Source organism: Struthio camelus, chromosome 10, assembly GCF_040807025.1.
Source record: "Struthio camelus isolate bStrCam1 chromosome 10, bStrCam1.hap1, whole genome shotgun sequence".
Lineage (NCBI taxonomy): Eukaryota > Metazoa > Chordata > Aves > Struthioniformes > Struthionidae > Struthio > Struthio camelus.
The window spans coordinates 6,103,347-6,131,193 of record NC_090951.1 but is presented as its reverse complement, the minus strand read 5'-3'; the positions used below and the strand labels follow the sequence as shown (position 1 = coordinate 6,131,193).

Here is a 27,847-nt window from a genome sequence, read left to right as displayed (position 1 = left end):
TCATGCTTCTCTGGCAGCAAGATTTTTGAATGTGGGAAACCTGATAGCGTGTCTGCTTAACTACCAGACTTTGGCCTGGTGCCCTTTCTGGTTTCCTTATGGAGTAAGTGCAGTGATGGGAAGAATGCGCTTCTTACGCATGTAGTCATCTCGGTGATAGTAAACTGTAACACTGATACCCTGCTTAGCCTACCTCTGCCCCCAGAGCCATTGCCACAGTACATGGGGGTTGCTGACAGGATAATAAGAAGGCTTCTTTAGGTTTTGAACGTAAAAGAGAAACTAAAAGTTAATTTAATTTTTTTTTCTGTCTGATTTTGGAGGAACTGTAGATGGTTGTCTTAACCTGTCAGCCTAAATGCATGTTCATCTAGTTCACTCCATTGAGAGTCTTGCAGTAACTCTTAATTGGTTTGCTTGATTTGATTCAACATAAACAAGTGAAGATCCTGCTTGTTGTGAAGATGCAAACACAGAAAGCCTGCGTTATATGCCAGCAGCAGTTTCCACAAATTAGTCCATTTTAAATGTACTTAGCATGATCAGTTCAGTTGTGACACTGAAGTATAAAGAGAATGTGTCTGAATATTTAAAAAGCTGTGCTACAATCATATGAATGACTTGCAGTAGACCAATAGGCAAAAAGCCAGGAATTTTGAAGGTTTTTCCCTTGCAATTTTACACTTGTAAAATTGTTTTAGCATGGTTTTTGTATGATGCTCAGGTCAAATGGAAAGGAATTGAAGTAATGCAAATAGCAACAGCAACCGGCTAGGAAGCCCCAGTTTGTGTATTCAACTGATGGCTTACCGAATTGAATTTGTAAAGCTTGCCAAACAAAAGCAAAATGTTTTGAATTATAAAAATATAAACTGAAAGTCTGAAGGCGATGAGTTGATAGTGGAGACAAAAGGCCTTTTGGAAATTATGAGAAAATAGTTTTATTTTATTGGAATTTTAATGGCTGTATTTTGTTTATTTTTATTTGGGGTATGTGTTTAGAAAATCAGCTTACTGTAGATGTGTGCTAATTTCAGACTTTGCTTTCCAGCATTCCCAAGTGGAAATGAGCCTGTAGGTGTCAAGTACCCTAAAAATGAATTTAAAATCTTCTTTCTGAAGAATTCTGATACTTGATGACAGGTTTGTATCTTCAAATCCTTGTACAAATATGAAATAACCAAAGTATTTAACTACATGGTAGTGGAAAATAAGGCTCAGTGTTTAACTGAGTGTCTCATTGAGCCTTTTCTCTTTCTAATTTCATGGACCAAAAAATTTCTAATAAAGGAATATATTTCCTAATCATGGGTGACATTTGTTCTACTGTGGCAAAGTTATTTTGTGATCCTCTGTTTATATCTTATGTGGCAGTACCAAGCTGTTTTCAGAGTCATATGTTTGAATGTATAATAAAGGCCAGGAAAATAGGTCGGCATCAGTCAGTATCTCTATCTCCAGTAATGAAGACTGCTAAAACACCTCCCTTGTCAGTTCCTCATTTATATAACTTGTTGCTGGTTATTCGTTGTTTCTTCATCTCTGGAGGTCAGAGATGCATTTTAGAAAGCAGGTTTTCAGCTTTTCTGATTAATACGATATTATTAATTTCCATATGGTACCAGACAAACGTTTCTTACGTTTCATTAGCATTGATGTTGGCTGTTTCCTAAATAGTTCTACTGATATGCGTACATTTCTGTTCCTCAGGGAATAAATTAAAAATCCCCTCGGAACAGCGAAGGAGAATCTAATAATAAACCTTCCCCCTGCTGAAGGGACAGTAACAGAGCGAGTGTGGCGTTTTTACCTGGAATTATATACTTCAGAGTAACAACGAAAAGGAGTGAAAGTGATGGAGTAGTTCTTTTTCCAGTTGGAAAAGTTGCTTTAACTCGCAGAATAAACATAACGTCAGTCATGATGTTTCTTCCATTTCAGTGAGTCAGATTTTTGTTCTGTTTGTCTGGGTCTTTCAAACAGCAGCAGAGGAATGATAAACACTGGGACTGGAACCTTCTTAAAATGAAGCCATTTTTTCCTCAGGAAGAATTTTACTACACGTGGGAAACTTGCTGTAACCAGAATTGCAGGCATTCAATGGCACTGTATTATTTAAAGAATTGAGGGTATTCATTCTCTTTCACTCTAAGCAGGATTTTGCTGTACTTGTGGTCATCCTGAATAAATCCTTGTGTCTTTATTTGTGTTTCTTTACTGCGTTGGGCTAGTAGCATTCAATAAACAATGTTAACTTTATGTTGCTGTTAAATACACTGACCTTTAGTATTGGTTTGCACAAGCCCTACACAATATGAGTACCGCTGAAATACCGAGATTGATTTAAGAAAATTGCTGTGCTGCAATCAAAATATGACATTTTTTATTTCAGATCAGATGCTGCATCAACTGTAGGTCTACTATTTCCCAGAATTAATTCTGTCTTTCCATCTTTTGATATTGCACCATTTCTCTTTGCGTCTCAGTTTTCTCACCTGAAAAATGGAAATAAAAATTCTGTGTCCTCAGGAATAACCAGGTTAATATTTGCTGAGTGTTTTGAAGCTGTATGGTCCCATGATATGCTCTGCGGGGTCAACGTGACTATTGCTAAATCATACTCTAGTCAGAATTACAGTCATTAATAGCTCAGAGTCTGGGGAAAGAGTCACTGCAAATACTGTAACAGCTACTTTAACTGTTTCCTTTTAAGCAAACAAAACCTCTTGACATTTCTGCTGAGCAAGTTATAATGGCTTAACTTATTAAAATGCTGCAGTGTATGTTATTCCTTAATGGCCACAGTAGCCTTTTTTCTTTTCATTGAATCAACTGATTAGGGAAATTCCACCAAAAATGGTGGCAGTTCTTCAGCTCAGTGGATTTGGAGAACCAAATTATTGCTGTTAACTCAAGTAAAGGTCCTGCAAACATGCAAGCTTCAGTAATTCAACAACAGGAGAAAAGGGGAACCTAGAATCAGTGACGCACATTTGGTAATTCTACTTCCCATTCCTAGTGTCTTGGCTTTGGGTTTTCAGCACATTAATCAGCTTTACGGAGGGGAATGTCCTGTTCTAACAAAATTAACTCTCTCATTTCCAGTGCATTGCTGTTACTGGACCAGCTATCCTTTGAGAGATCAGGAATGGGGGGGATACTGCCAACTGACCTACTTCTTGTGGAACACATTCGGAGAACTGTACTAGGGGTTCACAGTTTCATCATGACAAATGTTGTGGAAGAAGTATTTTGGCTTCAGGACCTCCATGTGCAATATGCATTGTGCCTCCCTGATGTGAGAAAAGACCGCACGTGCCTTAGTGTGCTGCAAGATGAACAGGGAAAAATGATGGGGAAGGGAGCAAAGCAGTCTGGCAGCCACAAAAGCCAAGTTCTTTTTGACTATACAAATTAACTATATATACAAACTTATTAACAAATTAACATTAACTCTCCTAGTATCTTGGTTTTCTCATCTGTAAAATGGAAGCAATTCCTCTCTTTCTTAAAAAAGTAAGCTAATAAGAGAAAAGAAAAACAACCTCCAAAACAAATAGCAGAGGAAACTGAGGCTGGAGACGCTATCGGGCTTTTTCTCAGCTGTGAACTGGCTAGAAATTCTTCAGTCAATCTTTTCCTGTGTTTTTGCAAAATAAAGTGTTTCCATAGGGAAAATGAATGAAATACTACAAATAAAAACCCAGCACTAGAAAAGAAAACCCAACTATTCTAAGTGTGGTATTATGTTCTCTTCCTTGGACAGCTAAGAAAACAAGAATGGTTCTTGAATGTATTATGTCCGGATAAGTGTACGCTTGTAAGCGAGAGGTGTCAGGGGAGAGGAAGTGAGTTAGTCCTGTTAGTTCTCATTTTGTAAATTGCAGCTTTCTGCTTTGTGAATTATTGTGCGAGATATGTAAGGTGAAAGGTTTATTAGTCACAAGATTCAGGAAGTAGATTCAAATTGAGAGATTAATTCTAGTCTTACTCACAGCCATCTCTTTCCCACTGTCTAAAAAACATAGCTCATTAAGCTTAGTTAGAATGAACTACAATAAGAAGCCCCATTTTGTTTTGCCTTTCCTCTCTGTTGGAGCACTGATGTTGCTCAGGATTTTAATTAGGAGAACTCCTCTTGCGTATTCACATTAGCACTACCATGTAGGGAGTGAAACAGGGCAAAATTTTATTTTGCTTATTCATTTCAGTAGTTGATCAGAAACAGGCCCAAATACATTGTTTTTAGGATTAGCGTTGCCTTCCCTTTGTATCCTTTTCCATACTATTTTGACCCATTGTGATAAGCTTTTTGCGACTTAGATAAAAATAGATAAAAAATAATGAACCGAAACATCAAAAGGAGAGTTAACAATACTGAGCTGAGCCTTCTACAGAAAAGGATCTTGTCAGTACTGGTTTATTCTCAAGCGTTGTTTGGCCTTGAAGACTTAAGTTCCTAGGGATGCAGTTTCACGGTTTGATGTAAACCTGTCTTAATTCATACTGACGCCAACAGGGGCATCTCCCCAAAGTTGCCATGCATTCCCATCTCTCTTGTACACCTACTTTACTTGTGCAGCTGCGTGATGAGGTGAATTAAGGAGGTGATCCATCTGAAAAATTTTTGTTATTTTATTTTTTTATAAAGTTAGTTTTTTAATCAGATATGTTCTCAGTTTAAACTATGAAATTTAAATCTCTCAGATTCCCTTGGGAGTCAGTAGGAGTTGAGGATACATGGCCCTTGCAAGAAGCTCTCAGCAGTTTGCAGGGCTAAACCACAAAGTGCTGTGATGATTTGGCCAGTGTACAAATTTAGATCAGAGTGAGAAATTTTGGTAGATTATTTGGGGAAAAGTGGGGTGAGTTCCTGCTTCTCTAGTACAGAAAAAAATCAAATCATTTCTCATAACTGCAGGCTGTGAACTTTTTATTTCAGCAGTTTGCATGTGATGGGTGTATCCTTTGAGGAAAGAAATGGTGTTTATCTAAGATGCGTGGCCATGAATGACAGGACAAAGGTTAGGTGTGCGTTGAAAAGGCTGGGCATTGATTTCCTGAAGATGGTTTTGAAAGCTATAGCTGTCTGGTAGCATGAGACCTTGTTCTACAGTGTTTTGATCAAAAGTCACTGAAAAAAGTTTGTCAGTCTCATTCTTAATCTCTTGCTCAAAGATGATAATACTGTCAGCTTTTTGATACTTCACTGAAATTAAGTGTTGTATTAAAGTCTGGCTCAATGATTTTGCGTGGACTTCACCCTGTATTTAAGATAATCACTGTAATACATTTCTTCCTGAGACTAAATTGATTTCTGAATGGCATAATTATTTCTTCAGCTTATCAAACTGGTCTCTCCAGGCAGTTCATTTAAAGATCAGATCCTCTGTGCTCATGGGGCGCCACAGGAAGGTTTGCTGATGGATCGGTAAACAATTAAAAAATCCAAGGAGATCAGAAAACACGAGGCTGTATGAAACAGAGCCTAATTGATATTTTTTTTGACTGTCAGGATTAATTAAGCTTCACGTTCCTTCTCTTTTTAAGAGTAATGCATTGTTAAGTGGTAACTTCAGAGCAATTAACATATCTTTAGCAGTTCTGTCCTCAGCACCTGCATGAACTAGTCACTGTACACCGCAGCAAAAGACCCAATGCTTAGTTCCTGCAAAAAAGCCCCAATATCCCTCTGCTTTGTCTGTGCATGTTTCATTTCAGACTTACTGAGCTGCCTTTGAAAAAAACAAAAGCAAGGCAGAAGCAAGAAGTAGATCTGTTGACAGCTATGACAGAGATCAAATTCCAAGCCAGGCCATGGGATTCCTGAGAGGGGGCTACTTAAACAGAACTCTCCTTTGATTAATTGGAGATAGGGTGACACCTTGGACGTCAGAACTGTATTTGAGCTTGGAATCAGACACGGAGGGTCAAAGAGCTGAGATGCTTAAGGGCTGAAATGTGATCCCTGCTGCTTCCCTCCCTCCCTCTCCCCTTTTTGGCTGTTGTACAGACCTGCAGGTCCTGCTCATGTGGCTTCGTTTTACATTGAACGCTAGCTCTACTGATCATGGGTTCGGAAGCCTGCAGCAGAATTTCTTACTTTTCTCTATTAGCTTATGTTTTCTAGCATTGCCACTCTAGAAATCACACTGTTCTTTACAGCTTTGTAGCCCCCTTGGTTCAGGCTTTGGAACCTTCTGCCCATTGCCCAACTACCTCCTGAAGACTTTATTTTGCCTCAAGCATGTTTCTCATAAAGGACAATGTTTTTAAGTGCTTAATGACTTTTGCTTATCTCATCTATTAGCAGCTCTTCTACATGTTTCTTTTTCAAGTAGAGATTGCCAGTATTAAAAAAAAAAAAAAAAGCCTGTGGAAATTAAGGTTTGCTGCCTTCCAAGCCTTGTTAATGGGTGCTATGGGGCAATGCGGGGAAGTAGCCTACAGTGTAAATCTAAGTTGCGTTCAAAAATTAAAAATGTGTGAGTGTTTCCTTGATACCGCTAGTGGAAAACTATTTGGTCTTTCATTCTTCCCTTCATTCTTTCATCAGGCTGTGGACTCATTTGCTTTAGCCAGATTGTTGATCCAAGATGAAAGACTTAGGGTGGAATTCACTTACTTGACTTTAACAATTTGAAGCTAGGCATCTAATTAAACTAGCCTGCTACAATCCTTTTATTGTCAGCTGACTTCAGTCTCTGCTCAGAGTATGCTACTCGGGTTTAATCCTTTGGTGCCCAAAGGGCAGTCATTTAATAGGGATTCAAATCAGGCTTTAATGGAGCATTAACATTCTCAAGAAACACTGGTTATAGTGAGGCTACCTTTCTGTGGTCTTTCTGTAGGTTCTCAGTAATAGTCCTGATGAGTGTATATAACCTATAGATTGTGATACTATAGGGCTTCTGTAATTGGACCTGCATGTTGCATTCTTTTTGTCCTTAATGCATGCAAGTGCGTAGGAGTTTACAGGTCTGAAAATACTGAGTGCCTACAAATGCTTTGGGGTGGCAGGCAGCATCTGCACTTGGTTTGCTTGGTAGCTGCTTGCACTCCATGCTAAACTTCTCTAAGCATCTTAGGGAAGAAAACTGACAGAACCAAAGTTTTATAAAATGTGCAAGACAGTTCATTGTAAGGCAAGTATACTTTAAAACCATGTAAAGAGGCAGTTTGAAACAGTATGAAAACCTTAAGAGATTGAGAAATTGCTAATTAACAAAGCTGTGAAACTGTATCCCGTTTTGAGTCTGGCCTACCTTGGTGGTGACTTTTAACGTGAAGATTTTTCAGCTGTTATCATGAGTTTTGTCTGGGAGTCTTTTTCCAATTTTCAATATTTGGATTATAGATGTGCCACCAAAGGTGGTGTCTTTCACTGACCATCTCAGCAGGCTGGTGACTAGTGTGATGAATGTTTCTGTTGGGCAGATCTGGGAAATTTTGATGGGGCCACTAAGGGAAGATGACTGCTTTGGCAGGGGTTTCTTCCCTTAATTATCTGTCAGACTCCTTTTTGAGTGTTGTTTTTCTGAGTTCAAATTAATAAGACCTCAAACATCCTTTAGAATTTCTCTTAAAACAACCCTGAAGGCTTGCTGTTGGGGGAAAAAAAATTATTGTGTGTTCTGAGGTATATATTGGTCTGATATCTTAAAAGTCCTGGCTATACTTTTGTTAATGGAAGAATTATAAATCCAATTCTACACTTACCTTAATCTTAGCCAAAAAGCTGAGAAGTGATTGAATATAGTGAATAGTTCTGCTCCCTTAACTTGGTGTCATTAAATGATGAACTGCTCTCAATAAATTCACATAGCCTTGCTTTAAAAGCACACTTACTGGAGGTGATCTTGGTGGTGGGTGACCTGCATTGAAAACTATATAATTTGAAACACCTCTTAGGAAAAAAAGAGGCAAGCAGTATTTCTGTTATGGCCAGAAGGCTCTATTTGGTAGCATACTCTCTACAAAAGAAATAATTATGCAAAAACACATGCCAAGAACAACATGGTTTAGGAATTTGATTCATTACCCGATTATAATGACCAAAGTTTGAACCCAACGTGCAACCAAGAGGCCATTTAAAACAATTATGTGTTTTAAATGGGGAGACATAAATGGCAGCAAAAGCGTAACTTGTAGTTTACCCCGGCCAAAGTCCTTTCTGCATGTCATAAATGAAGTATCCTGGATGTTACACAAGGTTCAACCAGTTGCTACCAATCTTTAAAGCCCATTCCAAAACCTCAGACTTTATCAGCCTCTTTAGTGTCTTTGTTAAAACAGGATTTGAATCTGCCCAGTGAAAGCAAAAGGATGAAGTACTAAGTGTTTAGCTTCTTGCTGTTGCTGGCCTGTTAGGTAGGGCAGATGACTGAGGAACTTAGCAGCAGGCTGCATTTGTATGTATTGACAGCAGGAAGGGCAGAAGTAATTAACTCCATAAGCTTGTTTGTTGTTGTTGCTTTGTTTTGAAGGAGCTTGTTGCAGTTTTCACAGATAATGCTGAACAATGTACAGTCATCTGGCTCTGTATTGTTGGCTTGTTTTTTTTTTTTCCTTCATGGCTTTTGAGACTGGCCTTAAAAATAAGCCTCAAGTGGCTGCCCTTTTTGTAGCTGGATCATTATTTGTAAAAATGAGCGGTATTGCAGAGTTACCATGGTAGCCATGCAGATAGGATTTCTAGAGCACAAGTTGCAATGACAGAAAGATGTACATATATTTTTTTTTCTTATAAAAACATCTTTTTTGTAAACGGCACAGATATTTTTGTTTACATAAATGATCTACATATATAATGTACAATGTGCTGTACATTGGGTGATCTCTTTTTACAGAATGTTCAATATCTGCTAACTTGTCTGTGAAATGTTTTTTGGACTGTTGGGGAAGATCTCAAAAACTGGAATTGTTTCGCAATCCCTCAGCCTCCCACAAACTGATTTTGCTGAGAGTTTGGCTTTCTGTAACGTATGTTTTCAGATGTGGCAGCACAGTTGTGATTTTGTTGTTCAACTATTGCACCACTATGCTGCACACTAGAAATAACTTCTCTAGTTGTGTCTGAAGCCCTTGAGTTTTCAATATGGTTTTGAGATAGGATTATTTGTCTTCAGAGCAGTACCGTGAAGGAGAATGTTTCATCATTTTATATTTTTATGACTTATCATTATATGTCTGTGGGCCCCAATTCTGGAGTAATTCTCTTGTGCGCTGATGGCTGTACAAATGCAGAACACAAGGATAGTCCCTCTCTCTGAGACTCTGTAGTCAGAGAAACAAGTGATAGCTTGGTCAATTTAGGCAAGCTGTCATAGGGATTTTTTTCCTAATCCTCTGTAACAGCAATCAGAAAGATATAATGGCATCAGTATATTTTCACTATTATGTTAATCTTAGTTCTCCCCCACATTTCCCTTTGTGACCCCTTTGAATATAGCTCTTCTTTCAGCTACTCAGATTGATTTCTAGGGTTTTATTCTGATCGCTTGCTGTTTGTTTCAGGTGTTATGGTAAGATATGAAAAAAAATGAAGATGATAGTGTTGTTGGAAAAATAGCCTGCTCTTTTCTTCCCTTCATCTTGGAACAGCAAAGACTTTGGGTGGGTGTCTTTCCATTTTTAGGTGAGATACTGTGGTAATGACACTGTTTAGGTATATCCTAGATGAAAATAATACATTACCTGATACAGAACAGTTTAGGAAACAATATGATGTCAACATTGCATTCTTCCACTTCTGTTTTGAGATTGGTTGTTTCCTTATAGAAGAATAAGTGTCCTTGGATGAGGATGTTTGTACCACATGCATAACCAAGAATTTTAACTTCTCAGATGAAAGCACAAGATGGTCTTGATTATTCCTATTTTCCTGGAAAAGCGTCACCATCTTACACCACTCAAAGGTATGGTGAGAGTTAGCAAACCAGCCTTTGGAATGAAAACAACAGAGAACAATTTTTTTTGGATGAGGAGTAAACTCAGGACTGCTAAATCCTTTTCCGGCATACCATATTCCTGTGTAGTACGACTTACTAAACAGGTTTTATGTGACATCCCAGAGTGTGATTCATAGATACTGACCTGCACAGTTACTTGACAGGTGGTTAAAAAACAATCCTCCCTCCTTCCCAAACAACCTGCAGTCTCCAATTTGTCCCTTTGCTATCTAAATCCTAACTTCTTGGAGCTGGTACTCGCTGACCAGCGTGGTCTCTTCTTCAATTGATCTTTTGTACAAACGGTGCTCATCCAGAATGGAACCTCATCCTGAAAACCTCCTGCCTTGATGGTTGCTATTAACTTTAGGTCATACATCCTCAGGTACTGAAAGGGTCTGCAACAAAGACACACGGTCACTGTTTCTTGCTTGATTTAATTTTAGATGAACCAGCAATGGGACACGATTTCAATGAAAACGATGCAAAAGGGCTAAAGAAAGAATTGTTGAGACACGTGAAGAAAATGATTCTGTGTAAAACCCTCAATATATAGGAAGAATTAATCATGTTTTCTCAGAAGGAGATAGTGGCTCTTTTCACCTAATAAATCAGTTTTAGGTTGATCAATTATTTACTAATTCTATTTGAATGTGAAGCTTCTGAATGGGCCTGCAATTGATCTTTCCTAATACAAAATTCTATATGTATTCAGAGCATACTGACATAATAGAGAAACCTGTTCTCTGTAGACATAACTAAAGTTCAGATATTTTATTCTAATAAGTTTCTGTTTCTGTTTAACTGAGTGATAGACTAGGTTTGTAGCTGACCCTGTGAGTAGTCTTGGATAAGGTATTTTTCTGCCTTAGTTTCTTCCTGTCTAAAACAAAATCAATCTTTAGCTCTTTGCACAATATGGTTATGAAAGTTAATCACTTAATGTTCTTGCAGGGCCTTTTTGGGCTTGACATCAGTACAGTAGTCACTGAAATGCGCACACTCATGCTGTGGTTCTCAAATGGAGTAAGAGAGCGACTGCGTTGTGAAACACCAGGAGCTATGCAAAGGAATTGGCTGAGCAGATAGGTTGGCTCAGCAGGAAGTGGTTGATGAAACTTGAGATGCAGCTTGAACTTACAAGTGTGATAAAAGTCTTTATAGGTAGAATTTTAGTGTTACGTCTATTGACTTTATAGAACTTTGCTTGTTCCTGTGTTTAAAAACAGAGTCCTAACCTGAAATGCAATAATGTAGTCAACTGTTCCTAAGTTAATTTCAAGGAGGAAAGAGCAATTTTTTTTTAAAGCAGCAGTTAATAATAAGTTTCTATTGTGAACAACTTCTCTCGGTCAAAATTGATACATTTGTTTGAAGCTTACTGCTGCAAATGAACAGCTCCATGCTTGGAGTGAAAAAAAAAGAAAGAAAAATGATCATTTTTCATTTCCTGTCTAAGCTCTTTCAATAGATGTGGCCTGTTCCTTTAGCTGTGTGGTAGGCAACTTTCCAGTTATGCTAGGTGTTGTAAATCTGGCACTGAAGATAATTTTCCTGCTAAAGGAGGAATAAAAGGCCTTACAATTGAAGGATGATAAAAGTCTGGTCAGATCTGCAAAGTTACTCTTTGGATCTTGATTTTTATTGTCTACTTGTGATTCTTTAATTTAACTGGAGACTTTTCTTAGTGAGACTGGGCTATATAGTTTTTCTTTCTCTCCAGAAATGCCACAAGTTACTGGAGGAAGGAAAATTATTCTGGGGAATATCCCTGGGTTGCCTGGTTCTTACACATCTTGCTGGAGGTGGGAGGTTGGCTCGATGGACATCTGAGCTCATCAGAGCAGCTTTCTTGTATTCCCTCTCAGTCAGTGACTAAGGTGGACCAATTCCAGCAATGGATACTGGTCAAGAAGTCGTCTAAAAGAGTACAGCTTGCTCAGGGCAGTCTTCTGGACTGAGAGAGACTGTATTTGGAGCCTCTGTCCTTGAGGGCATTAGCTGGAAAACTTACTGCAGAATAAGCTGGGGTATGAAAGTACAGTTAACCAGCTCCTCCTGCATTATCTCATCTGGTCACCAAATAAGGCTGTTATAAAAGGCAAGAAATTGGACAGAGCAAAGCTTGAACTTAGCTCTGCAGAGAAGGACCTGGGTGTCCTGGTGGACAAGTTAACCATGAGCCAGCAATGCGCCCTTGTGGCAAAGAAGGCCAAGGGTATCCTGGGCTGCATGAGGAAGAGTGTTGCAAGCAGGTCAAGGGCGGTGGTCCTCCCCCTCTGCTCAGCCCTAGTGAGGCCACATCTGGAGTCCTGTGTCTAGTTCTGGGCTCCACAATACAAGAGAGACATGGAGCTCCTGGAGCGAGTCCAGCAAAGGGCTGCTAACATAGATTAAGGGACTGGAGCATCTCTCCTATGAGGAAAGGCTGAGAGAGCTGGGCCTGTTCAGCTTGGAGAGGAGAAGACTGAGGTGGGGATCTGATCCATGTGTACAAGTATCTGCAGGGAGCATGTCGAGAGGATGGGGCCAGTCTCTTCTCCGTGGTGCCCAGCGATAGGACGAGAGGCAACAGGTACAAACTGAAACACAGGAAGTTCCGTCTGAAGATGAGGAAAAACTTCTTTCCTGTGAGGGTGACTGAGCACTGGCACAGGCTGCCCAGAGAGGTTGTGGAGTGTCGTTCCCTGGAGATATTCAGAAGCCATCTGGACGCAATCCTGGGCAATGTGCTCTAGGTGACCCTGCTTGAGCAGAGGGGTTGGACTAGATGATCTCCAGAGGTCCCTTCCAACCGCAACCGTTCTGTGATGCTGTGATACTGTGAGCCTGAGTCTCCCTGTTTTCACGTGAAAGCCTGAGTTACGGAGCTGTCCAGGGCTTGCTATCTTTTTTCTCCCGCCCCCCTCCTTTTTTCTTCCCCCTCCTTTTTAATCTCTTCCTCCCTTTCTAATCTCTTCCTCCCTTTTTTTCTCTCTCCCCCTTCTCTTTTTTTCTTTCTCCCCCCTCCCCTTTTTTTCTTTCTCTTCACCCTATTACCCCATATGAGAAAGGGAAACCTGAATTGTGGGTTTATTTGCTGAATTAAAATTTCTCAGGTGAATCATAATTCTCTTGGGAAATGAGAAGAATAAACCAAAAGAATATTTGGAGTGCTGCAGTTGTACAGGAAGGAGAAAGGAGAATTAAAGGGAGGTACTGGCTCATAACTCAGAATTCAGTTTTAACTTGGAGATTCTTCTGCTAGTAAAACACTTGCCAAACTTTTGATCCAGATGGAGTCCTGACAGTAATTACTTATACGTATGGTACAATCATTGCTACTATTCACACAGATATTCTTGAAGAGAGTAGGGTGTTTTTGTGTTAGATATCTATTACTGCTCCCTCTGTTTTCTAGGCATAGCACAGCACTATTTTGTGGGAATATTGAGCTATTCTGGCATTGATATTGCATATCTGGCTTTTAGCACATCTGACGATCCAGTAAAGTCGATTGTTTTATTGCAACTGAATTTCATCTTTTATTTATTTCTTTTCTTTCTTACCTTCTCTCACTGAAACTACCTGGAAGATGTTAAGCATCCAGGGTGTAAGTGAATGAATTGATTTCACAGGTGGAATCTTAGTATTAATACTAGCATCTCACCTACATAGATCAGATCACATCTGATGTAGTTTTTATTCTGTCTAGGAATGCCTTTTCTGCACACAGGAACCATTTGATTAGACGTGTCTGAACTTCTGCCGCGCTTTAACCAGGCAGCAAAGGTGTGGATCAGTGCTGTGTGCGCCACGTGGCAAGGCCACACTCCCAGAAGTTAGCTGCTGCAGAGTCATGTCGCCTCAGTCGCTGTGCGAGTCTGTCCCCAAGTACCCGTGCCATCTAAAAATTCAAACTAAATGTCAGATAACCCTGGTTCCACAGCAACTATCAATATTTTTGTTGGTGGACTTAGATCAGAGGCCAAAGGACAGACTGGCAGACTGGAGGTTCAAATGTGCAGTGCTCCCTGGATGCAAGACTCAGTCGAGAAGTGACTGAAGGACCCAAGCTGTATGGCTGTGTGTGTTGGGTGTGTTCTGTGGTCAAAACAGGCTGGTGACATCACCGTGACACCTTCCACCTGCCCATACCTTTTTCAAGTTTACCTCTGAAACCAAGTCACGCGTCTGAACTCTGCTATGACAGCTAGAATGTAATGAGGCTTCATTAACCTGTGTTCAGGAGCGATGCTAGGTGGCTGTCTTTTATGTCCAAAGTGATTGTTTAGCAGCCTCTGTCTCTCTTTTTCATAGTGTGGTGCGAGTCAAGCGTAGCAAAGTTGGTAACTAGTTCAGCTGCTGAAGTGGCCAGAAGAAGAGCCCAGCATTTTAGATGCCCTCCCAGACTAGTGTTATCAGTGGAGCTTGTGCCGTGGAGAGGGCATCAGTATATTGCTTTTGACTCTATGGATGAACAGTTGGGCCTAGAGTTCATGCATGTCTGAAAGGTACAGAGGGAGCAGTGCAAGCCAAAGACAGTGAATGAAAAACATAAAAGAGTTACGTGCCAATAGAAGTTGAAGCACTGGTTTGCTGCTGCCATGGTATTTGTAGCTAATTGAATTGTGGACACTAAGAGAGGAGTAGCTTAGCTTGATTTCTTGGCACGTAAAAATTCTTATCCTGATTAGTAATTTTGAAGACTTGCTTGCAAAAACAGTCAATGGGCGTGCTCACAAAATTGTGTGGGTAGTGGGGTCAGAAAAATTTACCAGGTCAGGTTACTCAGAAGCCTAAATTTTCTGCCTCAGAAATGTAAAGAGAATAGGAATGAGAACTGAAGTGATCTATGGACTTTGTAAGAACGCCAGTTAGTAGAAACTGCAGGAGATACTAATTTGATTTTTTTGCTAGCAGAAAGCTAATGGTAGAAAATGGAGTGATTGGATGTATTTTTAATAGTTCTCTAAATCTTGACCAGTACATTATATTCAATGAAAGGTACGTTTGAAATGATTTGGCTTGCCATTAAGTTCTATAAATTTGAGTAAGTGCACTAGCAGTTAGCTAGCATGAATTAAATAGATAATACAGGGGTATAGGACACTAAAAGCATTGCCAAGGGGAAAAATGAAAGGAAAAAGGAAAAAATTGGAAGTAAATATCTTTAAATGTAGCAGGAGCTATTTTCTTCTAAGCTCTTTTCCTTTTCCCCACTATTTGAAAGCATCTTCCTTCAAAGGTAATTTGTTGCGTGCTCATCCAACATTAATGGTATTCATTTTTAATTAATTTAACAGTAGCATTGTCCATCTGTCAGTGCAAACCTAATCTGTTAAACAGATAAAATCAACATGTCTACCAGTTCATTGTAGGTCAGCAGGCAGCAGTTGTTTATATGCATTCACCAGTCTTTTTTAAAAAATGCAAAGACTTACACGAATACACAAGTGAAGAGACTTTGAAACCAAATGTGACTCAAAATGATAATAGAGAATGGCAGATAAAGTGATCTAGCTAATGGTTTGAATGTTCCTAAAGCTGATTAATCTCTTTCACAAAATCTGAAGTTAGTCACTTAAACAAATGTCCACTTTTTCAGTAGCATAGAGCCCTTTGCAGATGGAAATGAAGAATGCTACAGAATGTTCAATATTGCTTAATATGGCCTCTAGTTTAGCATCTTTATTTAGAATATTTGTCTCCTCCACACCCTTCCCCTCCTCCCTTCCCCTCCCCCCCAAAAAAAGAAAAGGTGGGGGGAAATAAAATTTGTATAAGGAAAGACATTTTGAATGGAAACAATTGCTGGATGTACTTTTCATTTGCACTTTTTTCAAGGTGGCTGAATAGTTAAGAATAGAGGAGCATGTCTGTACGTCTGTGAGAACACGCAACTTTTTATGAAAATGTGATTTGTGCTATGAAAGATTGAGAGCTGCTATCTGTTAACATAGTTTGAAGCAAGATAAGTGTTTTAAAACTATTCCAGTTTCCTGCTTGGATGCTAAACTGTGCTAACATTGTTTGTGTTTTTTATTTGGATAGAGATAAGTATCGGCAGCATAAGAAGATGTCCTTCTCTAACAAACAACAGTTTCCTTTGCTACGTTTGAAACAGTGTCTAAATGATTGGTATGAAATGCCAGATAATATGTCTGTTTTGTACACAGGTAGCACAGTGGGAGCCAGAGTAGAGCTGTCTTTAAATAAAAAGTGGGCAGGTATGAGCTTAGATTTCTCTGTGGAATTTTTACTTTCACAATAACTGGCTCTAACAGCAGTTAAAACGGGCTCTTGTATCTTTGCGTCATGCTGTTTGAGGTTTGAACTGTGTTGGCTAACCCAGAGATACTTGGATAGAGAGTTTACTTGTCTTTATCGCGTGAGTAGCACAGGTCCTGTGTTCTCAGCTGTTGTTGGGCTTGGAAAGGATAAAACACAGAAATAGGTCGTGCCGCTTGAAATTCTTTCACAGCCAGGCCTGACCGTAGAGGAAAACAACTCCTTTTCCACATGGGTTCCACAGCTTCCTCACAGAGATCATTTTGTATGGCCTTTGTGCTCTGGTTTCAACTTTGATTTGCTTTTCATCATTTACCTAAGTAAAGCTCTTTAAAGCTGTGAGAAGTAACACGCTGCCGGTGCTGAATGGTATGGAGTACCTAGCTGTTAACTGCGGTCTGTGCTTCTGTACATAGCTGAGCTTGGTATGTTTGCCTTTCTTCCTGATTTGTAAATCAGGATCCTTCAAAAAGACAAGATAGAAGGGAAAAGGAATTCAGGTAGAATTGAGGAGTTATTAGATATTTTGGATAGTGTGGCTGTGAAGCTGAAACTATTCATTGGCCTCATTGCATCTGATTGTTCAGTTGGATTCAGCCAGTTTTCAATAGAAGCTGTGGAATATGAAGCTGTATGCAATAAATGTTGCCCAAAGTGCTTGTTTTAATTTATGTCTTTTCAGAGTTGCTAGGCAATTGCTGGAAACCAGTGCAGGCACCTAAAGTAGGTGGCTGTGTTTCCAGAAGTGTCTGTAATGCTGTCACTACCATTGTTGCCATTGGAAGTTGATGGCTGTTCAGTAATTTTCAATATGGGGTCCTATATCTATATAGAAATCCAATGTATATATGTATTTGCCATTTATTCTTTTCTGAATCTGTGCTCAAGATAAAATAGTCCTGATCCTTCTTCAAACAGCGCAAGGATGGATGCTACAGGTCACAGCTCCTGAATTCTTTCTTGGCTGACCAGCCTAGTATGTCTTGTGAAGCCAAATCAAACGCTTGAAAATGAAGTGCTTTTTAAAAGAATATTAGAGTATAAGTAGGTATCGTCTACAGTTTAAAAGTGCAAATAAATGAGATTGATCTTAAAAATTAAGAAGAATTAAGTTTTGAAAGAGGAATATGTGAATCTAGGGGTCTTCTTGTTTCAAGAGAAGCGTACTGTAATGAGAGCAGGTTGTTTCTCAGCCAGTGACAAAAGCTGTCAGCTGAAAAGTTGTCTCTGTGTAATTGCAGGCTTAAGCACTTCAGGCCTCCTGAGCAGTCATTCCCGCCCCCATGCTCTCCTTTGCTTGGGTGGTCCAGCTGTTTACAGGCAATGTGGTGAGCAAGATCAAGAAATTCATCAGAGCAAAAAAAAAAAAAAAAAAAAGGAAGGGGGATTATTTTTAGCCTGGATCAGTTCCCTGATTCCATTTACCTTCCAGGCCCACAAATGCCTGAACTAACCCAGTTAAGGGGGCAATGGTGAAGCAGAAACAAGATGCAGGAGAAGGGAATGGGTTAGACCACCACTCTGCCTGAGATAAACAATCCATTTTCACTGATAGTGGGTTAAATAAAGTACTTCAAGGTTGGATTCTCAGCCAGAGGTTTATTTTATGCTGTGCTGGCTCATGTAGTCTAGAGGAGTGGCTCTATCACCTTCATTTTCCAAGCACCAAATTCCTTTGAAAACTAAAACCTTTAAAAACCCTTAGGCCTTTCAGTGGGGATAGGGCTTTGGTTACCTAGCGTTCATGTGGTTCTGACTGTGTTAGGACAGATTCAACCTCATGAACTTCAGTTTAGGTGTATGTTCTTGCCACACTGCTCCTGTAAAGATTACAGATTAACTAGAGTTCTGTGATAACTACAGTTTTATTATCAGGAATTTTTAGAACTAAAACTTTACTTGAGATCTCCCTTAAAAAAAAAAGACAAAAAAGTCTGACCAGGGATGACTGAAAACTGATGTTGAAGGGTTTCTCCGCCTTGATCTATCACTTCTTCAGCTGTTTGCTGTTGGGATGCAAGTAGTAATGAAGCACATGGAACCAGTAAGCCACCCATCAGCATGCTGCAGAAAGGCATGACTCTTCAGTTGCATGCTGAAACCCTAGGCAAGTTAAAATGCATGTCTCCTCCCAGTGCTGTATTGCTAGGAAAGGTGTGGTGCAATCTCTGTGTGTATGTGTGTGTGAGAGAGATTTTTTTTCTTTCTCATGTAGTATACTAATTTTGAAGCAACCCTGCAATTATAGAAGATTAACTTGTTGCTGCCAAATCAGCTTTCAGGGTTTCCATTTTGTCAGGTCTTAAGTTGTTACGAAAGTAAAATGGAAAGGTAGGTCTATGACCTTGTATCCAGGGAGGGTCTCCTTACTGCTAAAGCTTAGCTCACATCAGCGTAAGGATTCCTCTCAGGACTGCAGGAGAGGAAATTCCGATTCTTCCCACCTCTGTAGTTAGAATCATAGAGCCAGTTGTAGATTCATCCTAAAATACCCTATGCTATTCTTAAGACCAATCTATCTTGCTATCTTGTACTAGCTTTTAGATGAAAAACTAAAAACTTGATATTAAAATCTCCATTTTCCTTAACAAGTATGTTACTGGACATAGCTAACCAGCTCTATTTATTCTCCTAATTGAGACCATACTTCCAGTTTCTGGAGAGACAATGATCCTTACAGAACTAGGGGATATAACCTTGTCATGATGAATTGTTTTCCACCGTTCATTGTTTGGAAATGAATTACTCATTGTTGCAAACTCTACTGTGAGTACCTACACCAAGACCAGCAAAGCTGCACTAATGTGTAAGTCTAATACACGTAAGATCATATTTGAACTCATTGACTTGTTAACACAGATACTGTATTACATTTCTAAGCCTAGGACCATATACCACAATGAGGATTTCAGTTTATATCATAAACAGGTAAATGATTGGCCAGTAAGTGCACGCTGAGAAGGAAGATTTCCTTCTGGTTGCCTGACCCCAAATCATTGTTCTGAGCCAGGCAAGTAGGATCTACCACAGCATAGGGGCATGCTTGGCAAATATTTACAGAGTTTGGGCCCAAATTGACCTGTTTTCTTCATCAACCAGTATCAATTTCTGTAGTCACATGAAAGGGAACATGTGCTGCACCTCTCCCTGGCCTAATATCTGTTATGAAGCAACCGTGTAAAGCTTGGTCCACAGAGAAGTGATTTTATTTATTTTCTAAAAATACTTGCTAAGGTGGAATGGTTTGCCTGATGGCAAGAGAAGTGGGCTGGGGAGAGACCTCACACTGGAATATTCAGAGCAAGACAGCTTAATTTATCTGGCTTTAATCCTACTGTCTTTCACTGAGCTGAGAAATTGGCATCTGTATTCTTGCTTTCAGTGCCAGCATCAGCTGCCAGGAACTGCTGCCTCACTGGGTAGGGTTCTCCGATGAGTGGAAAACCAAAGGAACAGAGAAGAGTTGTTAATTACTGTGGGTAGACAAATCAGCTTCTGAAGGACCACCCATGGCCTAAACACACCGTTGAAGGCATGCTCATGCTCAGGCAGGGAATATTTTACTGTTTCTTTGGCCCTATCTAGGCAACTGAACAAACTTTTCAGTCATTCTGACATCACACTACATGTTTGATTCCTCTCTTGGGAACTCTGGGGAAACCTTTCCACTGAAATAGGAGAAGAAAATCGATTTTCCATATTCTGGTATCTGCTGGACTATAGACAAATTCACAGTCTATTCAGCACTGCATGAAGTTTTCTGTTCTCTTGAACGAGAGAGGCAAAGAGAAATGACTTGGTGTGAATGCCGCAATGTGGTGTGGCACTCTGACATTCTCATAAAATGGCTTTTGATAAAAGCCTGGGCTGATGAAGGTCACAACCTGCGTAAGTGATCTCCCAGCAAACTCATGCCCTGGGCCTATTAAACTTGTTCATCAGCTACATTCATAACACCACTCTGCATCACTTGCAATCCAGTTAGTTTCTCCTGCTGTGCTTTCTTCATGTCACATGCTATTAACTAGTTCAGGGCGTGCAGGAGATGGATTCAGTCATTGTTATGTGGGACTGCCCATGATTAGGGAAGGTTCTTTGATTTGCACACAGGTTGCATGTAGACAGCAAATGATACTTTTTCAGGAAAAGTATTTCTGTCTTGGCATGCAGATTATTTTTTATTCCAACTGATACTAAACATGAACTATCTCATTTCCCAGTGCAAGGAAGAATGGCAAAGGTAGGGTGTTCTTGGTGTGTAGTTGAGGGCATCTGTGTGCACCTAAGGCTTCTGGTTGCCCTACATGTTCTAAGTGCAACTGTTCTGTCAGCTGCCTGATACTTTCTTCCAGCAACAACTTCTGTTGCAAAAGAAAATCTCTTTAATGATGCATGGGGTTCACCTGTTGAATGGAAAAAATCATCCTGGGAGAATTTAAAGGGAGAGCCAGTGTTCCCTGCCTTTGTGGTGCAAGCTACTTACCCACTGAATGTGGTGACCGTTGTGTACAGAATGCCCTTGGGAATACTGCAGGGTCTTATCTGTTTTTCTTGGTCATCACTGCATTTCTCCTATAGTATGTTAGTAGGTCTGCCAGCTCCTTGACATGCGGTTTCTGTTCAAACAGCTGTGTTTAATGGAGAGCATTTACCGAGAGTAACAGCCGTGGTGTGAATAAGTCTCTAGAGCTGGAAAGAAACAGCGTTTACCAGGACTGTAGAACCCTTTGGAACAGTTTGCCATCTTGCATAGACTGTGAATTTACAGCCTAACAACCTGTGAAGTAGCCAGCAAAGAGTAGAGAACATTGAAGAAAGTGAAAAGAAAATGCAAGTTGCATAAGTTTTTCACCATTTACTCAATTTGGTGGTTGTAGTTTTTGTCAGTCATTAAAAGGAAGTGTTAGTGTTTTATGAGTAGGCATGTTTTCTAACAAATTTGATAGAATTCATTTGCTGAGGCAGAAAGAAGTACTTTTATGATAGTCAGAAACATACTGAATTCAGTCCTTTGAAGTACAGCAAATTGTCATGGGGTGTGTGTGTGTGTGTGTGTGGGTGTGTGTGTGTGTTTTGTTGTTGTGGTTTTTTTTAACAAAACTAGATCTAATTAATATTTCCTTTTCACATACTTTTCCAGCTGTGATTTTTGTAAATTATACTTTGTAAAAAGCACTTTTGATTCAAAAAAGAAAAAAATAAGTCCATTTTTATGCCATTTTGTCTAGCTTTTATCAGGGCCAGAACATTCATTTTGAACTAAAGCATTAGAAATACATTTATAATATCTACTGTTTCTTGCACGCATAGGGTTTGTATTCCTTTATTATGACGTGCATTACCAATACAGGAGTTGGGTGGAGACTATCATCGTTTTACTGTTTGCTGTATAAATAGTAATTACAAGTAGAACTTGAACATCTAGTAATTTCTAATAATATTTGACTAAGAGTGATGTGTGCTTTTATGATTGTAAGCATGAAAATGATGCTGAAGATCCTCTCTTTCAGCAATCTTCGTGTGTGTATATGCATGAATACTTAGCCTATATAAGTAAGAGAGAAAACTGCTTGCTGAGATCTAATCTTATGTTCTTGGTGTAAATATTCTTGTACTCTAGTTTCCTTCATTGTTTTACTAACAGCTGCCATCATCTGAAAAAGCAGCACTGGAGCACGAAGGGACCTAGAACGAGAGGAAATCTCGCATTCTATGTGCAAAATGTACCATAACTGTTTATGTTCATTTTTAGTTTAGTTGTGAGCGCAATCTCGCAACTCATTCAATCTGTTTTGTGTGTTTTCATCCAAAGATGTGACAAAACTTTAATGAATAGCTCCCTTTACAGTTAAGTTTTAATAGCCTGGTTTAATTGAGGGGAAACTGATATGCTGAAAGATAAGCTCTGAAACTGACTGGTTGCCTCCAGTTTTTGGTGACTGTACTAAGAAACCCGGGAGCTATTTTTAAAGGAGTTGTGTATATGCTGGTAAAACTTATTTTCATGGGGACTTCAGGACTCCTGAACCTGTATGTCCAGATCCTATAGGCTGAAATGAGCATATCTGTCCAGTAATCTAGAACTAGTGGGAAATTTTGAAAACGTTTGTTTGTAAGAAACTTGGTCATATCTCAAATATTGATAGATCAGGGAGTAGAACACAGCTCTGTGTGTTAACTACAAATTGTTCTTTCTGCTTTCTATTTGAGTTTTTAATCTAGGTTTTAGAAGATTGAATGACCTAGGTAATCAGTTTAACTAGCTGCTTACTGTGATGTGTTTTCTCGGTTGTTCATATGCACATGCGTTCCTTTTTCTTTCTTTTACAGGCTAACAGTAGTTTTTCTGACCCAAGTTAATTCTAGGAGTTGAGATGAGGCTTTTGGTTAGCTGTAGGCCTGGAAACGGGATGTCTGTAAACTTCTGATCTCCTATCTGTCAGTGTCACACTGGTTGCTCATTTTATTGTTCTTTGTCCATATCTTGAAGTTTCTGCTGGGAATTTTTAACATATGGAATTTGAACTCGTTTATCTTTAGCACAGAAAACTTAGTTAACATTTTACTAGAGGCTGACAGTAAGGATAACAACAACAACAACAAATCTGCTCTCAACCACTTTTACAACACGTTGAGCAGGAAGCAACACCCATAACGTGCGTTCACTGGCTAGCCCTCAGACCAGATACACAAGCGTTTCCCATCATGAAGCAATCGATTTTTTGTTAGAGGCAGCAGCTGCGTGCGAGTGGGAACCCTAATACACGTCTCTCTGTCTCCTGATGTGGGTGTCTCTTGCTTTGTTTACTTACGGTTAGTGGTGACCTTCAGATAATTTCTCTCCTCTTGATGTTGAACTCTAAGGACAACAGCATTTCCTGATAAAGGCATCCCAAAAATGTAGAGCTAGACATAAAGTGTGCTGCCAGCATTTCAGGCATGAATCTTTTGCAGGAAACAGGTTGTTTCTTAGGATGGTCAATGGGATTTGACTGCTGTCCTGTAGCAGGAAAATTAGACCTGAGAACTTCAGCTCCACTCGTGCCACACAGTCTGTTTTTATAGGTTAGGTAAAGAAGATTCATTCTTTGTGAATCTTTCTTTGGGTTCTATTTATTTATTTATATGATTTATCTTCATGGTAGTGCTCCTGCCTATGGGTACTTTGTACTTTTAAAAACCGAAGCAAACACAGTTAACTACACTAGATAAAGAAACTGTGTAAATATACAGTGACTACACTTTAGAGGCCCTTTATTGGAACAGCCATGTTTATGAATGATTCTTGTGTTCCTCAGCAACCAACCCCAGCTCATGAGGTCTACCTTTTAATTCTTCTTACAAATTGACCTGTGCTTTTGTGGCTCAGGTTTCCTGGGAATAAGTGGAGGAGGGCAGGTTTCTGCCCTTGTTTTTTTATTCCTCTCGTCTCAGTCATGAGTCTGGGATAGTGTCTTTTGTGGTTGATCTCCACAGACTTGAGTTTGATGGTAGAGAAGTGCCCCATCCTCTTAGTGTACACCATTGAATCCGCTAATTTGAACTTTCTTGAAGATGGTCATAGTTGGTCTCTCTGTAGCCCTAGCTACAGAGGTTCAGGCGCTTGTCCTTCCTAGTTTTGTAGTTTTGCTTTTTAGTCCTCCTTGTCTGAAGTAGAGGTAGAGAAGTAAAACTCTAGCAGAAACATGAGTCCTGGGTGTAGGCTCTCCTATGAGGATTTGCATGAGTGCAGAAAGCCCTTTTTAATGTATCCTTTTCCCTGAAATAAAATCAATGTTTATGGTATTGAGTAGCTTTCTTAAGTAACTTAGGGTGTGACCACAATGTTACTGCAAACTTCCCTGATATGGTGTACTAATGCTGTGGCTCCCTGTTGGCCAGCCAGTCACTGGCGTAAACTGCAACATATCCGTGTGTCCCTGCTTGCGCCTGCCCTGAGTCAGAAGGAGATATTGGAGAGAGCACTGTTTTGGCTTGGTACAAAGCAGTGCATCACCTTTATTGAGATGAGCAGCTTCCAGACTGCAGGGACCAAACCGCTGTGGGCTGCACCACAGGCTCCAGTGTACCGAGAGAACTCGCTGAGCTCCTGCAAGGCAGCAGAGACTTCTTGACATTTGAGCTCTTTAGAGCAGCTGTTTTTGCACGGCGCTTTCAGATTGCTGCCTTGTGCCTTTTCATCTCCTCCACAAGGAATGTATAAATGCACCACAGTCACACACATGATAATGTCTTGGTTGCCCGAGTTTGCAAGAGCTGCAAATTTTTTGTTGTTGTTTCTCATATAAATACTAACAGATGTAACCAGTGGACTCCATGAAAGATCAGCGTGAGTGAGGGAGCGTTTGTATTTAAGACCCATCTAAATATATCAACACAAATAAACATTTTAACAAGAGGCAGGCCATAACCAGTGTTGGGAGAGTGCTCTGTCCTTTAAAGAGTGCCCTTCCTCCCTCCCCCCCCCATATTTTGTTCTCTGACAGATGCCAAATGTACAAAAAGAGAATTTCAATGACAGTTAGTGCAGCTGGTGTATATGACTGCATCTCTCACAGGTTATTTTTTCGTTTCCCCAGTGCCAGCCCTTTGAGGAAGGCCTTGTTCTGTCATCTTTGTTTCAGTTTAATGTCCTTTGGAGTTTAATGGTGTTCGGATAGGAAGGAGAGATGAGGTGAATGCGGTCTTAAACAGTTATATAACTTTTTATGGAACAGTAGTTGTGAAGGATGTGATTCAGTTACATGTACATAAGAGCATAGTGCCATTTATATACTTTAAGGTATCTATGAAGAGAAGAGGCTGGCAGATGTGACAACCCACAGTATACTGGTGCCTTTCTGTAGAGGTCACTGGATCCTACTGTGTTTCAAATGGCACTAGCCATCTGGGCTCAGTTCAGCTGCCTGCATGTAAAGTGCCTTGGGAAAAGTTCAGTGGTAGAAGTTGCAGGATCTTGGGTACCTTTAGGCAAGGCATTCTTTTGTCTTTCTACTGACTTGCTGTGTAGGAACAGGCAGATGACTACCTTTTATGCCTTGGTTTCACTGTCAAAAAACAGGGATGATACCTTAACTCGTCAGAACTGCTACCAGGGAAGTTCATGTGGATCAGCAGTGAGACAGACCTTTTTCTCTGTTGTAGATTTATATACCCTCCATCCTTTCAGTGAAGGGGAATCAGGTTTGCTCTGATTGTTTAAAGTGGTTGGCAGGATTTGTACCTTGTTGCAAAACATGAAATAAATTCCCATGTTGTTATGTTGTCTCTCTTTGCTTATGCGGTCTTTTACTGCCATTTAAGCAATAAATCCCAGTAACAACTGACATATTTGAGGCAGAGGAGAAAAAAATCCATAACGTTTAGGGCTCCAGCAGAGAATTCTGCATAGCCTTTGCATTTTGAGTAGATCATCTTGATGCAATAGGAAAGTATCCTGACTAGCGTTAACCCTTTGGTTAGTAGGGAAGAATATGCAAATATCTGTATCAGTTTCCCAACTGTTCAACAGATAAGTAGCCTGTAAAATGTCCTTGCCTATGTGGTTTTGCCTATATAGCATGCAAGAAAAAGAGGTCTGTGTGAGTGTTGCCTCACAGGTTTCTTTCAGCAAATACAGCTCACCGAAACGAATATCTTCTGGGAGAATTCACTGAGACTTACTTCTTTTCTTCACTGTTGTTTTAATTGCTGTATAGAAAGATACTTTGTACTATGCTGTCAGTGCTAAAATAATCTTAAAAAAAAAAAAAAAAGATAGTAACAACAGTCTTTTTGCTCCATTTGCTGTGTCTTGCCCTGCAATTTGAGGAGCAGGGAAAGGGGGAGGAGGAACAGTGAGACAGGAGCATCCCATTTACAAACAAGGTTGAAGTGACAGCTACCGCTGAGAGCATCTGCATTTCTTGGTCACTTCCTGAGAAGAAGCTGCCAGCCTCTGCCATACCTCTGGTGAGCAACTAGCGCCCTTTGTAAACATACCAGCACTCCCCCAGATCCATCCTGTCTGAAGGTATGCAAATAGAAGAGACCTAGTGCTGAGATGAATCAAATGTCAGACCTCCCCAGTCATGCATTTCTTCCCTCATTCCTTTCCCCTCTTCCAGGAATCAAGGTTGCCTCTGTTTATCTACACTATACTTATACACTGAAAAAGCCCTGGGCTTCAGTTTCCACTTCAAAGGCAATGCTGGCTGCTGCGTTAGAGATTGAGCCTGATAATTTTGGTTATGAGTGGCTGGTATGTTCCTAAGGCTGAAATTAGTGCTGGTGAAGGAACTGAGCAGACAGCTTTGCAGAGTGATGTCATCTGTGCGTAGTAAGGGCAGAGGGAGGGAAATCAAAGTTTCTCCGCCGAGTTCTGCCCTTGTGGCAAGACCACCTCTAAGAGATGCCCTGCCAGTCATTGCTGGGCTTCTCCACACAGCCTGTTTGGAAGGATACCACTTAGCGCCAAACGTGATGGTGGCTTTTATGCTGTATCTACTAGGAGTCAGGTTCAGGAGAAACTGGAGGATTTGATCTTATAAGAAGAGAAAGGAAGAAATGTATGTGTTGTATGATCGCTGCATTGCACTCTAAAACCAATAGGCTTGCTTCATCCTTTCAAGAGAAACCATTTGGAGCAGTGTAACTGGTACGTGCACTGTATTTTTAGATTTACAGTGAGGTAGTACTGAAAGAAACCGACAATTTGGGATTTGGGTTTGGGTGTTGATGCAGTGGCTTGTGCAATAGTACAGCTAGTTAGAGGATCTCTTTAAGTGTAACTGTGCTTGCTCATTCAGTGGTCACAGTACAGGAAGTTTGTGTCGGTGTTTTTAAAAAAAAAAAGGGGGGGGTGGTAAAGTAATAGGTAGGTCATAGGAAATGACGCAACTGCTAGCTAATCCCTAGATTTATCCTCTGCTTTCTTTTAAATTGAGGCATTTACTTTAAAAAGTTGTTGTTTGATTACTCAAAGCAAAGTGTAAATATGTCTTTTATATTTTGGAATAAAAACCACTCTGTCTTATTTTGAACAGAATCTTTGAGAAAAAGGGGTCTGGATTTTTAATTACACTTGCCAGCCATGTAAATTGCAAAGGTAATTGTATACGTTGTCGTCATCTGACCTAGTTCTACTGTCATGTCTTTCATCTGTAGATCTTAAAGTGCTTTATAAAGAAAATCCTTCATATTTGAAGATGAGGAACCTGGGGCAAAGAGAAGTGAAGTGAATATCAGTCCCACAGTGGTGGAACCACATGGGCAAGCAAGTTCTTCTGAGTCCCAGTGGACCGAGTGGCATTTGCTTTTTGCACAAGTGCGCACAGTTACCGATTGCTTCTGTGCTCACCTCATGTATGCGGAGTAACTGTATGCCCATTTTTTTACAGAAAATTTGTCTTGTATTTTTTCTCCTGACTGAATTAATATTGTACATATTTTCCTTCCAAGTCTCTAAAACAAAACAGTTCATGGTTCTGCAGATTGCTGTTGAATGCAAATTAGATGTGTGTTTTACGTTGACTTTTATTTTTCCCTTGATGCCTCTAACGTCTCCCACTTTCTCAAGGTGGGCAGTAGGATAGTAGGGGAGCAAAGACAGTCCTGTTGCATTTAATTTTCTGCAGCAGTAGCTTCTT

General features: G+C 40.0%; 1 protein-coding gene across 6 annotated transcripts in view; it reads left to right on the top strand.

Annotated features, from left to right (window-relative positions):
- The window catches only part of CMIP (c-Maf inducing protein), a 140,367-nt gene that overhangs the window by 25,284 nt on the left and 87,236 nt on the right, over positions 1-27,847 (top strand). The window contains exon 1 of one of the 6 annotated variants that reach the window (XM_068956046.1): positions 26,834-26,856. The exons of the other annotated variants lie outside the window; for them this stretch is intronic. The gene's annotated coding sequence lies outside the window, so the exon portion shown is untranslated. Of the gene's footprint in view, positions 1-26,833; positions 26,857-27,847 lie in introns of those variants that run through there. 6 annotated transcript variants of the gene reach the window in all.